The 12,640-nt window shown below is 34.1% G+C and overlaps 3 long non-coding RNA genes across 3 annotated transcripts; all 3 read left to right on the top strand.

Moving 5' to 3' along the window:
• Nucleotides 1-1,434: 1,434 nt before the first annotated feature.
• On the top strand, nt 1,435-2,834 carry LOC117774496. Its single transcript, XR_004616093.1, has 3 exons — nt 1,435-1,706; nt 2,458-2,521; nt 2,738-2,834. It is a non-coding gene; the product is annotated as an uncharacterized LOC117774496 (long non-coding RNA).
• A 1,381-nt stretch (nt 2,835-4,215) lies between these two features.
• On the top strand, nt 4,216-5,608 carry LOC117774498. Its single transcript, XR_004616095.1, has 3 exons — nt 4,216-4,487; nt 5,232-5,295; nt 5,512-5,608. It is a non-coding gene; the product is annotated as an uncharacterized LOC117774498 (long non-coding RNA).
• A 2,404-nt stretch (nt 5,609-8,012) lies between these two features.
• On the top strand, nt 8,013-12,062 carry LOC117774343. Its single transcript, XR_004616055.1, has 3 exons — nt 8,013-8,284; nt 11,170-11,233; nt 11,450-12,062. It is a non-coding gene; the product is annotated as an uncharacterized LOC117774343 (long non-coding RNA).
• The last annotated feature ends 578 nt before the right edge of the window (nt 12,063-12,640 follow it).

The raw sequence follows: 12,640 nt of genomic DNA, 5'->3' as shown, positions 1-12,640 counted from the left end.
TTAAAGTACGAAAGTAACTAAAAAGTAACTAAAAGTTCAAAAGTAACTAAAAAGTAACTTAAAGTACGAAAGTAACTAAAAAGTAACTAAAAGTACGAAAGTAACTAAAAAGTAACTTAAAGTACGAAAGTAACTAAAAAGTAACTAAAAGTTCAAAAGTAACTAAAAAGTAACTTAAAGTACGAAAGTAACTAAAAAGTAACTAAAAGTACAAAAGTAACTAAAAAGTAACTAAAACTACGAAAGTAACTAAAAAGTAACTAAAAGTACAAAAGTAACTAAAAAGTAACTAAAACTACGAAAGTAACTAAAAAGAAACTAAAAGTACAAAAGTAACTCAAAAGTAACTTAAAGTACAAAAGTAACTCAAAAGTAACTTAAGGTACGAAAGTAACTAAAAAGTAACTAAAAGTTCAAAAGTAACTCAAAAGTAACTTAAAGTACGAAAGTAACTAAAAAGTAACTAAAAGTTCAAAAGTAACTAAAAAGTAACTTAAAGTACGAAAGTAACTAAAAAGTAACTAAAAGTACAAAAGTAACTTAAAGTACGAAAGTAACTAAAAAGTAACTAAAAGTACGAAAGTAACTAAAAAGTAACTTAAAGTACGAAAGTAACTAAAAAGTAACTTAAAGTACGAAAGTAACTAAAAAGTAACTAAAAGTTCAAAAGTAACTAAAAAGTAACTTAAACTACGAAAGTAACTAAAAAGTAACTTAAAGTACGAAAGTAACTAAAAAGTAACTAAAAGTTCAAAAGTAACTAAAACTACGAAAGTAACTAAAAGTACAAAAGTAACTTAAAGTACGAAAGTAACTAAAACTACGAAAGTAACTAAAACTACGAAAGTAACTAAAAAGTAACTTAAAGTACGAAAGTAACTAAAAAGTAACTAAAAGTACAAAAGTAACTAAAAAGTAACTAAAACTACGAAAGTAACTAAAAAGTAACTAAAAGTACAAAAGTAACTCGAAAGTAACTTAAAGTACAAAAGTAACTCAAAAGTAACTTAAAGTACGAAAGTAACTAAAAAGTAACTAAAAGTACAAAAGTAACTCAAAAGTAACTTAAAGTACAAAAGTAACTCAAAAGTAACTTAAAGTACGAAAGTAACTAAAAAGTAACTAAAAGTTCAAAAGTAACTAAAAAGTTACTTAAAGTACGAAAGTAACTAAAAAGTAACTAAAAGTATGAAAGTAACTAAAAAGTAACTTAAAGTACGAAAGTAACTAAAAAGTAACTAAAAGTACAAAAGTAACTCAAAAGTAACTTAAAGTACGAAAGTAACTAAAAAGTAACTAAAAGTACAAAAGTAACTCAAAAGTAACTTAAAGTACAAAAGTAACATAGCACCACCTACTGATTCGCCATGAAACAGGAAGTACTTTGTAAATCCACTCTGCATTATCCAACCGGCTCCGAACTACTGACCTACACTGAAAAAAGAGGAAAAGTGGGGTTTTTCAATTTACAAATAATTATTTAGTGTATAAGACATGATTAATTTATGTTCCTCATCTGAACATATATTAATCATGTAGAACTCATTTAATCTTGAGGGATGTCAAATATATAAGACTTAGTCATGTTATGAATTAGGGAAATAGTTATGTTTCTCTGAAACTCCACCCACTGAAAGCAGCAAGGGTCCGCCATCTTTTCACCTGTGTCGGGCGATTTGACGTGGATCTGAGGATCTCTCTACAAGGTAAAAGTTATTAAATCTTACCAAATGTTGGTCATAGTTGGAGTTAGTCACTGTAGACTAATTGTTTTCACGAAGCTGATGCTTTTATTTGCCAGTAATGTTGAGCAACATGTATGAATCCATGTTAATCTGTTAACATCGAGTGTTCTAAGGTTAGCTAACGTTAGCATTTACTGGCGTTAGCTAGGCTAATACCGTGACTGTCATATATGTGCGTTAATATTTCTCGAAATATGTGCATAAGTATATATATATATATGTGTGTTTTTATAGTGTGAACATGCATACAGCTTGTTAGTACAAACAACAGACTTTATAAACTTAGTAAATGTATGTAGAGCCGGAGGAGATGGTGTCGCTCCGTTTGGTTTGACGCTGTTGGCGCAGCGCACAGCGCGAATGACAGAGAAACAGAGGAGCAGAGCCGCTAAAAAATTAAAAATTAAAAATTAAAAAAAATTGTCACGGTCCAAACATGTATGGAAGACTCCAAATTAACACTGTAAGTGGACTTAGTGGAGCTGTGTATGGCTCCCTGGTGTCTACCGCGGACTTGGTGTCGCTGTGGCCCGGGCTGTGCGCCTTCTCCCGGCTGTGGAGCGCTCCGTGATCTCTGCGTCAGTATTCAGGGTCTGTTGATGCTTATTTATTGCAAGTCATATCGTCATCGAGATATTAACAACGTTATCGCATCTTTGTGAAGCCCCAGTGTGAATAATAAAATAATTTAAAATATATTTTTCCTTGATAGGTAATTGGTGCAGAGACGGTTGACGGTTCCTTTAAGCATTGTCCCACAGGCTCTGTAGTAAATGGTGAGTATTCAAATGCTTTTATTGATTGAATGGACCTACAGTATGTAAACTTGATTTTGAAGACATTCAAAATACCTTGGTATGACAATGTTGCTGTCAATTTCTGAATATTAATCTGTCTGCTAACATTGCAGGAGTATACATGTTTTCTGATTTATTAGGTCAAATTAATGAGATAATGTGTATGTGTGTTTAATTTGTTGCCCCTCTCTCCAGTGAATGTGGCAGTGTAAGGGGTGTTCAGTTGCTGTTGCAAGTAGGTCTGCACTACTTAACCATTATAAGCTCAAACATCCACATTTTGGGCGCACCATTCGCTATCCTTGTACATATTCAAATTGTCCATGCACATTTAAGACTTTAATTGTACATCAGAGTAGAGTGCAGTCCACACAAGTTAGTCAGACTCAAAAAGAATTATCTACTTTCAGCTGTCACGTTTGTAAATGCAAGAATTTATCTAATGAAAGGGAGTACTTTGTTCATATCAACACACATCTGAGGAGAAATGAAAATGTCTCTTGCATGTTTGTTGGTTGTAGTTTTCAAACCAGTATTTATGGAACCTTTAAGTCTCATAAGAGTCGCTGACACACACCTCACAATCTAACAGATTTTATACCTGGTATTGTGATAACAACTATATTAGCATCACCATCATTACATGATTCGTTTGCTGATTGCCAGGACGAGGAGTGTGTGGAAGAGGAAGTTGTTGGTACATCCCTAGATTGGAAAGGCCAACACAACTCACCCCCAACTATTGTTGAGCAGCAGCTTGCCGCAGCCTTGTTAAAGTTGGAGTATTTAGTGCATGTGCCAGGTACAGCTATCGATGAATTTTTACAAGAACTTTACTACTTACTAAGCTCTGCATCAGTCCCACTATCCAGAGGTTTTGTAAGTGAGATCTTTGAGCGTCATAACCTCCAAGTTGATGACTCTGTAGTTACTGAAATCACCACAGCGGTTTGCTCATCTAACCCAGTTCGTAGAGCAATTGAAAAAGGTGGTCCTCTTAGCACTTCATATCAACGTAAACAATATTACAAGGAAAAATTCAGTGTTGTGGAGCCAATTACCTACATACTTGATCATAAAAAAAACACTCCTTTCAGTATGTCCCACTGTTAAAATCGTTGCAGCAAATATTAAATTGCTAAGTCATTCTTGATAAGATTATTGAAAATCATAGAGGACAGCAGGACACTGAACTTGACCCTTCGTTTGAATTTAGGTCCCCTGAAGATGGTACAAAAGTAACTGAAAAGTAACTAAAAGTACAAAAGTAACTAAAAAGTTACTAAAACTACGAAAGTAACTAAAAAGTAACTAAAAGTTCAAAAGTAACTAAAAAGTAACTTAAAGTACGAAAGTAACTAAAAAGTAACTAAAAGTTCAAAAGTAACTAAAAAGTTACTTAAAGTACGAAAGTAACTAAAAAGTAACTAAAAGTAACTAAAAAGTAACTTAAAGTACGAAAGTAACTAAAAAGTAACTAAAAGTACAAAAGTAACTCAAAAGTAACTTAAAGTACGAAAGTAACTAAAAAGTAACTAAAAGTACAAAAGTAACTCAAAAGTAACTTAAAGTACAAAAGTAACATAGCACCACCTACTGATTCGCCATGAAACAGGAAGTACTTTGTAAATCCACTCTGCATTATCCAATCGGCTCCGAACTACTGACCTACACTGAAAAAAGAGGAAAAGTGGGGTTTTTCAATTTACAAATAATTATTTAGTGTATAAGACATGATTAATTTATGTTCCTCATCTGAACATATATTAATCATGTAGAACTCATTTAATCTTGAGGGATGTCAAATATATAAGACTTAGTCATGTTATGAATTAGGGAAATAGTTATGTTTCTCTGAAACTCCACCCACTGAAAGCAGCAAGGGTCCGCCATCTTTTCACCTGTGTCGGGCGATTTGACGTGGATCTGAGGATCTCTCTACAAGGTAAAAGTTATTAAATCTTACCAAATGTTGGTCATAGTTGGAGTTAGTCACTGTAGACTAATTGTTTTCACGAAGCTGATGCTTTTATTTGCCAGTAATGTTGAGCAACATGTATGAATCCATGTTAATCTGTTAACATTGAGTGTTCTAAGGTTAGCTAACGTTAGCATTTACTGGCATTAGCTAGGCTAATACCGTGACTGTCATATATGTGCGTTAATATTTCTCGAAATATGTGCATAAGTATATATATATGTGTGTTTTTATAGTGTGAACATGCATACAGCTTGTTAGTACAAACAACAGACTTTATAAACTTAGTAAATGTATGTAGAGCCGGAGGAGATGGTGTCGCTCCGTTTGGTTTGACGCTGTTGGCGCAGCGCACAGCACGAATGACAGAGAAACAGGAGCAGAGCCGTTAAAAACTTTAAAATTTAAAATTTAAAAAAATTGTCACGGTCCAAACATGTATGGAAGACTCCAAATTAACACTGTAAGTGGACTTAGTGGAGCTGTGTATGGTTCCCTGGTGTCTACCGCGGACTTGGTGTCGCTGTGGCCGGGCTGTGCGCCTTCTCCCGGCTGTGGAGCGCTCCGTGATCTCTGCGTCAGTATTCAGGGTCTGTTGATGCTTATTTATTGCAAGTCAAATCGTCATCGAGATATTAACAACGTTATCGCATCTTTGTGAAGCCCCAGTGTGAATAATAAAATAATTTAAAATATATTTTTCCTTGATAGGTAATTGGTGCAGAGACGGTTGACGGTTCCTTTAAGCATTGTCCCACAGGCTCTGTAGTAAATGGTGAGTATTCAAATGCTTTTATTGATTGAATGGACCTACAGTATGTAAACTTGATTTTGAAGACATTCAAAATACCTTGGTATGACAATGTTGCTGTCAATTTCTGAATATTAATCTGTCTGCTAACATTGCAGGAGTATACATGTTTTCTGATTTATTAGGTCAAATTAATGAGATAATGTGTATGTGTGTTTAATTTGTTGCCCCTCTCTCCAGTGAATGTGGCAGTGTAAGGGGTGTTCAGTTGCTGTTGCAAGTAGGTCTGCACTACTTAACCATTATAAGCTCAAACATCCACATTTTGGGCGCACCATTCGCTATCCTTGTACATATTCAAATTGTCCATGCACATTTAAGACTTGGAATGCTTTAATTGTACATCAGAGTAGAGTGCAGTCCACACAAGTTAGTCAGACTCAAAAAGAATTATCTACTTTCAGCTGTCACGTTTGTAAATGCAAGAATTTATCTAATGAAAGGGAGTACTTTGTTCATATCAACACACATCTGAGGAGAAATGAAAATGTCTCTTGCATGTTTGTTGGTTGTAGTTTTCAAACCAGTATTTATGGAACCTTTAAGTCTCATAAGAGTCGCTGACACACACCTCACAATCTAACAGATTTTATACCTGGTATTGTGATAACAACTATATTAGCATCACCATCATTACATGATTCGTTTGCTGATTGCCAGGACGAGGAGTGTGTGGAAGAGGAAGTTGTTGGTACATCCCTAGATTGGAAAGGCCAACACAACTCACCCCCAACTATTGTTGAGCAGCAGCTTGCCGCAGCCTTGTTAAAGTTGGAGTATTTAGTGCATGTGCCAGGTACAGCTATCGATGAATTTTTACAAGAACTTTACTACTTACTAAGCTCTGCATCAGTCCCACTATCCAGAGGTTTTGTAAGTGAGATCTTTGAGCGTCATAACCTCCAAGTTGATGACTCTAGTTACTGAAATCACCACAGCGGTTTGCTCATCTAACCCAGTTCGTAGAGCAATTGAAAAAGGTGGTCCTCTTAGCACTTCATATCAACGTAAACAATATTACAAGGAAAAATTCAGTGTTGTGGAGCCAATTACCTACAAACTTGATCATAAAAAAAACACTCCTTTCAGTATGTCCCACTGTTAAAATCGTTGCAGCAAATATTAAATTGCTAAGTCATTCTTGATAAGATTATTGAAAATCATAGAGGACAGCAGTACACTGAACTTGACCCTTCGTTTGAATTTAGGTCCCCTGAAGATGGTACAAAAGTAACTGAAAAGTAACTAAAAGTACAAAAGTAACTAAAAAGTAACTAAAACTACGAAAGTAACTAAACAGTAACTAAAAGTACAAAAGTCACTAAAAAGTAACGAAAAGTACAAAAGTAACTAAAAAGTAACTAAAAGTACAAAAGTAACTTAAAGTACGAAAGTAACTAAAAAGTAACTAAAAGTACGAAAGTAACTAAAAAGTAACTAAAAGTTCAAAAGTAACTAAAAAGTTACTTAAAGTACGAAAGTAACTAAAAAGTAACTAAAAGTACAAAAGTAACTAAAAAGTAACTAAAACTACGAAAGTAATTAAAAAGTAATTTAAAGTACGAAAGTAACTAAAAAGTAACTAAAAGTTCAAAAGTAACTAAAAAGTAACTTAAAGTACGAAAGTAACTAAAAAGTAACTAAAAGTACAAAAGTAACTAAAAAGTAACTAAAAAGTAACTAAAAGTACAAAAGTAACTAAAAAGTAACTAAAACTACGAAAGTAACTAAGAAGTAACTAAAAGTACAAAAGTAACTCAAAAGTAACTTAAAGTACAAAAGTAACTCTAAAGTACGAAAGTAACTAAAAAGTAACTAAAAGTTCAAAAGTAACTCAAAAGTTACTTAAAGTACGAAAGTAACTAAAAAGTAACTAAAAGTACGAAAGTAACTAAAAAGTAACTTAAAGTACGAAAGTAACTAAAAAGTAACTAAAAGTTCAAAAGTAACTAAAAAGTAACTAAAAAGTAACTTAAAGTACAAAAGTAACTAAAAAGTAACTAAAACTACGAAAGTAACTAAAAAGTAACTAAAAGTACAAAAGTAACTCGAAAGTAACTTAAAGTACTAAAGTAACTCAAAAGTAACTTAAAGTACGAAAGTAACTAAAAAGTAACTAAAAGTACAAAAGTAACTCAAAAGTAACTTAAAGTACAAAAGTAACTCAAAAGTAACTTAAAGTACGAAAGTAACTAAAAAGTAACTAAAAGTTCAAAAGTAACTAAAAAGTTACTTAAAGTACGAAAGTAACTAAAAAGTAACTAAAAGTAACTCAAAAGTAACTTAAAGTACAAAAGTAACTCAAAAGTAACTTAAAGTACGAAAGTAACTAAAAAGTAACTAAAAGTTCAAAAGTAACTAAAAAGTTACTTAAAGTACGAAAGTAACTAAAAAGTAACTAAAAGTACGAAAGTAACTAAAAAGTAACTTAAAGTACGAAAGTAACTAAAAAGTAACTTAAAGTACGAAAGTAACTAAAAAGTAACTAAAAGTACAAAAGTAACTCAAAAGTAACTTAAAGTACGAAAGTAACTAAAAAGTAACTAAAAGTACAAAAGTAACTCAAAAGTAACTTAAAGTACAAAAGTAACATAGCACCACCTACTGATTCGCCATGAAACAGGAAGTACTTTGTAAATCCACTCTGCATTATCCAACCGGCTCCGAACTACTGACCTACACTGAAAAAAGAGGAAAAGTGGGGTTTTTCAATTTACAAATAATTATTTAGTGTATAAGACATGATTAATTTATGTTCCTCATCTGAACATATATTAATCATGTAGAACTCATTTAATCTTGAGGGATGTCAAATATATAAGACTTAGTCATGTTATAAATTAGGGAAATAGTTATGTTTCTCTGAAACTCCACCCACTGAAAGCAGCAAGGGTCCGCCATCTTTTCACCTGTGTCGGGCGATTTGACGTGGATCTGAGGATCTCTCTACAAGGTAAAAGTTATTAAATCTTACCAAATGTTGGTCATAGTTGGAGTTAGTCACTGTAGACTAATTGTTTTCACGAAGCTGATGCTTTTATTTGCCAGTAATGTTGAGCAACATGTATGAATCCATGTTAATCTGTTAACATTGAGTGTTCTAAGGTTAGCTAACGTTAGCATTTACTGGCGTTAGCTAGGCTAATACCGTGACTGTCATATATGTGCGTTAATATTTCTCGAAATATGTGCATAAGTATATATATATATATGTGTTTTTATAGTGTGAACATGCATACAGCTTGTTAGTACAAACAACAGACTTTATAAACTTAGTAAATGTATGTAGAGCCGGAGGAGATGGTGTCGCTCCGTTTGGTTTGACGCTGTTGGCACAGCGCACAGCGCGAATGACAGAGAAACAGAGGAGCAGAGCCGCTAAAAACTTAAAAATAAAAAATAAAAAAAACTTGTCACGGTCCAAACATGTATGGAAGACTCCAAATTAACACTGTAAGTGGACTTAGTGGAGCTGTGTATGGCTCCCTGGTGTCTACCGCGGACTTGGTGTCGCTGTGGCCGGGCTGTGTGCCTTCTCCCGGCTGTGGAGCGCTCCGTGATCTCTGCGTCAGTATTCAGGGTCTGTTGATGCTTATTTATTGCAAGTCATATCGTCATCGAGATATTAACAACGTTATCGCATCTTTGTAAAGCCCCAGTGTGAATAATAAAATAATTTAAAATGTATTTTTCATTGATAGGTAATTGGTGCAGAGATGGTTGACGGTTCCTTTAAGCATTGTCCCACAGGCTCTGTAGTAAATGGTGAGTTGTGGAACCAATTACCTACATACTTGATCATAAAAAAACACTCTTTTCAGTATGTCCCACTGTTAAAATCGTTGCAGCAAATATTAAATTGCAAAGTCATTCTTGATAAGATTATTGAAAATCATAGAGGACAGCAGGACATTGAACTTGACCCTTCGTTTGAATTTAGGTCCCCTGAAGATGGTACAAAAGTAACTGAAAAGTAACTAAAAGTACAAAAGTAACTAAAAAGTAACTAAAACTACGAAAGTAACTAAACAGTAACTAAAAGTACAAAAGTCACTAAAAAGTAACTAAAAGTACAAAAGTAACTAAAAAGTAACGAAAAGTACAAAAGTAACTAAAAGTACATAGTCACTAAGACGTAACTAAAAGTACAAAAGTAACTAAAAAGTAACTAAAACAACGAAAGTAACTAAAAGTACAAAAGTAACTCAAAAGTAACTTAAAGTACGAAAGTAACTAAAAAGTAACTAAAAGTACGAAAGTAACTAAAAAGTAACTAAAAGTACAAAAGTAACTAAAAAGTAACTAAAACTACGAAAGTAACTAAAAAGTAACTAAAAGTACAAAAGTAACTCGAAAGTAACTTAAAGTACAAAAGTAACTCAAAAGTAACTTAAAGTACGAAAGTAACTAAAAAGTAACTAAAAGTACAAAAGTAACTCAAAAGTAACTTAAAGTACAAAAGTAACTCAAAAGTAACTTAAAGTACGAAAGTAACTAAAAAGTAACTAAAAGTTCAAAAGTAACTAAAAAGTTACTTAAAGTACGAAAGTAACTAAAAAGTAACTAAAAGTACGAAAGTAACTAAAAAGTAACTTAAAGTACGAAAGTAACTAAAAAGTAACTAAAAGTACAAAAGTAACTCAAAAGTAACTTAAAGTACGAAAGTAACTAAAAAGTAACTAAAAGTACAAAAGTAACTCAAAAGTAACTTAAAGTACAAAAGTAACATAGCACCACCTACTGATTCGCCATGAAACAGGAAGTACTTTGTAAATCCACTCTGCATTATCCAACCGGCTCCGAACTACTGACCTACACTGAAAAAAGAGGAAAAGTGGGGTTTTTCAATTTACAAATAATTATTTAGTGTATAAGACATGATTAATTTATGTTCCTCATCTGAACATATATTAATCATGTAGAACTCATTTAATCTTGAGGGATGTCAAATATATAAGACTTAGTCATGTTATGAATTAGGGAAATAGTTATGTTTCTCTGAAACTCCACCCACTGAAAGCAGCAAGGGTCCGCCATCTTTTCACCTGTGTCGGGCGATTTGACGTGGATCTGAGGATCTCTCTACAAGGTAAAAGTTATTAAATCTTACCAAATGTTGGTCATAGTTGGAGTTAGTCACTGTAGACTAATTGTTTTCACGAAGCTGATGCTTTTATTTGCCAGTAATGTTGAGCAACATGTATGAATCCATGTTAATCTGTTAACATCGAGTGTTCTAAGGTTAGCTAACGTTAGCATTTACTGGCGTTAGCTAGGCTAATACCGTGACTGTCATATATGTGCGTTAATATTTCTCGAAATATGTGCATAAGTATATATATATATGTGTGTTTTTATAGTGTGAACATGCATACAGCTTGTTAGTACAAACAACAGACTTTATAAACTTAGTAAATGTATGTAGAGCCGGAGGAGATGGTGTCGCTCCGTTTGGTTTGACGCTGTTGGCGCAGCGCACAGCGCGAATGACAGAGAAACAGAGGAGCAGAGCCGCTAAAAAATTAAAAATTAAAAATTAAAAAAAATTGTCACGGTCCAAACATGTATGGAAGACTCCAAATTAACACTGTAAGTGGACTTAGTGGAGCTGTGTATGGCTCCCTGGTGTCTACCGCGGACTTGGTGTCGCTGTGGCCCGGGCTGTGCGCCTTCTCCCGGCTGTGGAGCGCTCCGTGATCTCTGCGTCAGTATTCAGGGTCTGTTGATGCTTATTTATTGCAAGTCATATCGTCATCGAGATATTAACAACGTTATCGTATCTTTGTGAAGCCCCAGTGTGAATAATAAAATAATTTAAAATATATTTTTCCTTGATAGGTAATTGGTGCAGAGACGGTTGACGGTTCCTTTAAGCATTGTCCCACAGGCTCTGTAGTAAATGGTGAGTATTCAAATGCTTTTATTGATTGAATGGACCTACAGTATGTAAACTTGATTTTGAAGACATTCAAAATACCTTGGTATGACAATGTTGCTGTCAATTTCTGAATATTAATCTGTCTGCTAACATTGCAGGAGTATACATGTTTTCTGATTTATTAGGTCAAATTAATGAGATAATGTGTATGTGTGTTTAATTTTTTGCCCCTCTCTCCAGTGAATGTGGCAGTGTAAGGGGTGTTCAGTTGCTGTTGCAAGTAGGTCTGCACTACTTAACCATTATAAACTCAAACATCCACATTTTGGGCGCACCATTCGCTATCCTTGTACATATTCAAATTGTCCATGCACATTTAAGACTTGGAATGCTTTAATTGTACATCAAAGTAGAGTGCAGTCCACACAAGTTAGTCAGACTCAAAAAGAATTATCTACTTTCAGCTGTCACGTTTGTAAATGCAAGAATTTATCTAATGAAAGGGAGTACTTTGTTCATATCAACACACATCTGAGGAGAAATGAAAATGTCTCTTGCATGTTTGTTGGTTGTAGTTTTCAAACCAGTATTTATGGAACCTTTAAGTCTCATAAGAGTCGCCGACACACACCTCACAATCTAACAGATTTTATACCTGGTATTGTGATAACAACTATATTAGCATCACCATCATGACATGATTCGTTTGCTGATTGCCAGGACGAGGAGTGTGTGGAAGAGGAAGTTGTTGGTACATCCCTAGATTGGAAAGGCCAACACAACTCACCCCCAAGTATTGTTGAGCAGCAGCTTGCCGCAGCCTTGTTAAAGTTGGAGTATTTAGTGCATGTGCCAGGTACAGCTATCGATGAATTTTTACAAGAACTTTACTACTTACTAAGCTCTGCATCAGTCCCACTATCCAGAGGTTTTGTAAGTGAGATCTTTGAGCGTCATAACCTCCAAGTGGATGACTCTGTAGTTACTGAAATCACCACAGCGGTTTGCTCATCTAACCCAGTTCGTAGAGCAATTGAAAAAGGTGGCCCTCTTAGCACTTCATATCAACGTAAACAATATTACAAGGAAAAATTCAGTGTTGTGGAACCAATTACCTACATACTTGATCATAAAAAAAACCACTCCTTTCAGTATGTCCCACTGTTAAAATCGTTGCAGCAAATATTAAATTGCAAAGTCATTCTTGATAAGATTATTGAAAATCATAGAGGACAGCAGGACATTGAACTTGACCCTTCGTTTGAATTTAGGTCCCCTGAAGATATTTTGCATTTTAATGAAAACAGCTTTTTGAATGCTGAGGAATTACGAATATCTGTGCGTCTGTATGTGGACGATTTTGAAACCTGCAATCCCTTAGGCACCTCTCGGAAGAAACATAAGCTTTGTGGTGTTTATTGGGTACTAGGT

Source organism: Hippoglossus hippoglossus, chromosome 14 (genome assembly GCF_009819705.1).
Source record: "Hippoglossus hippoglossus isolate fHipHip1 chromosome 14, fHipHip1.pri, whole genome shotgun sequence".
NCBI lineage: Eukaryota > Metazoa > Chordata > Actinopteri > Pleuronectiformes > Pleuronectidae > Hippoglossus > Hippoglossus hippoglossus.
This window is presented reverse-complemented; position numbering and strand designations above follow the sequence as displayed.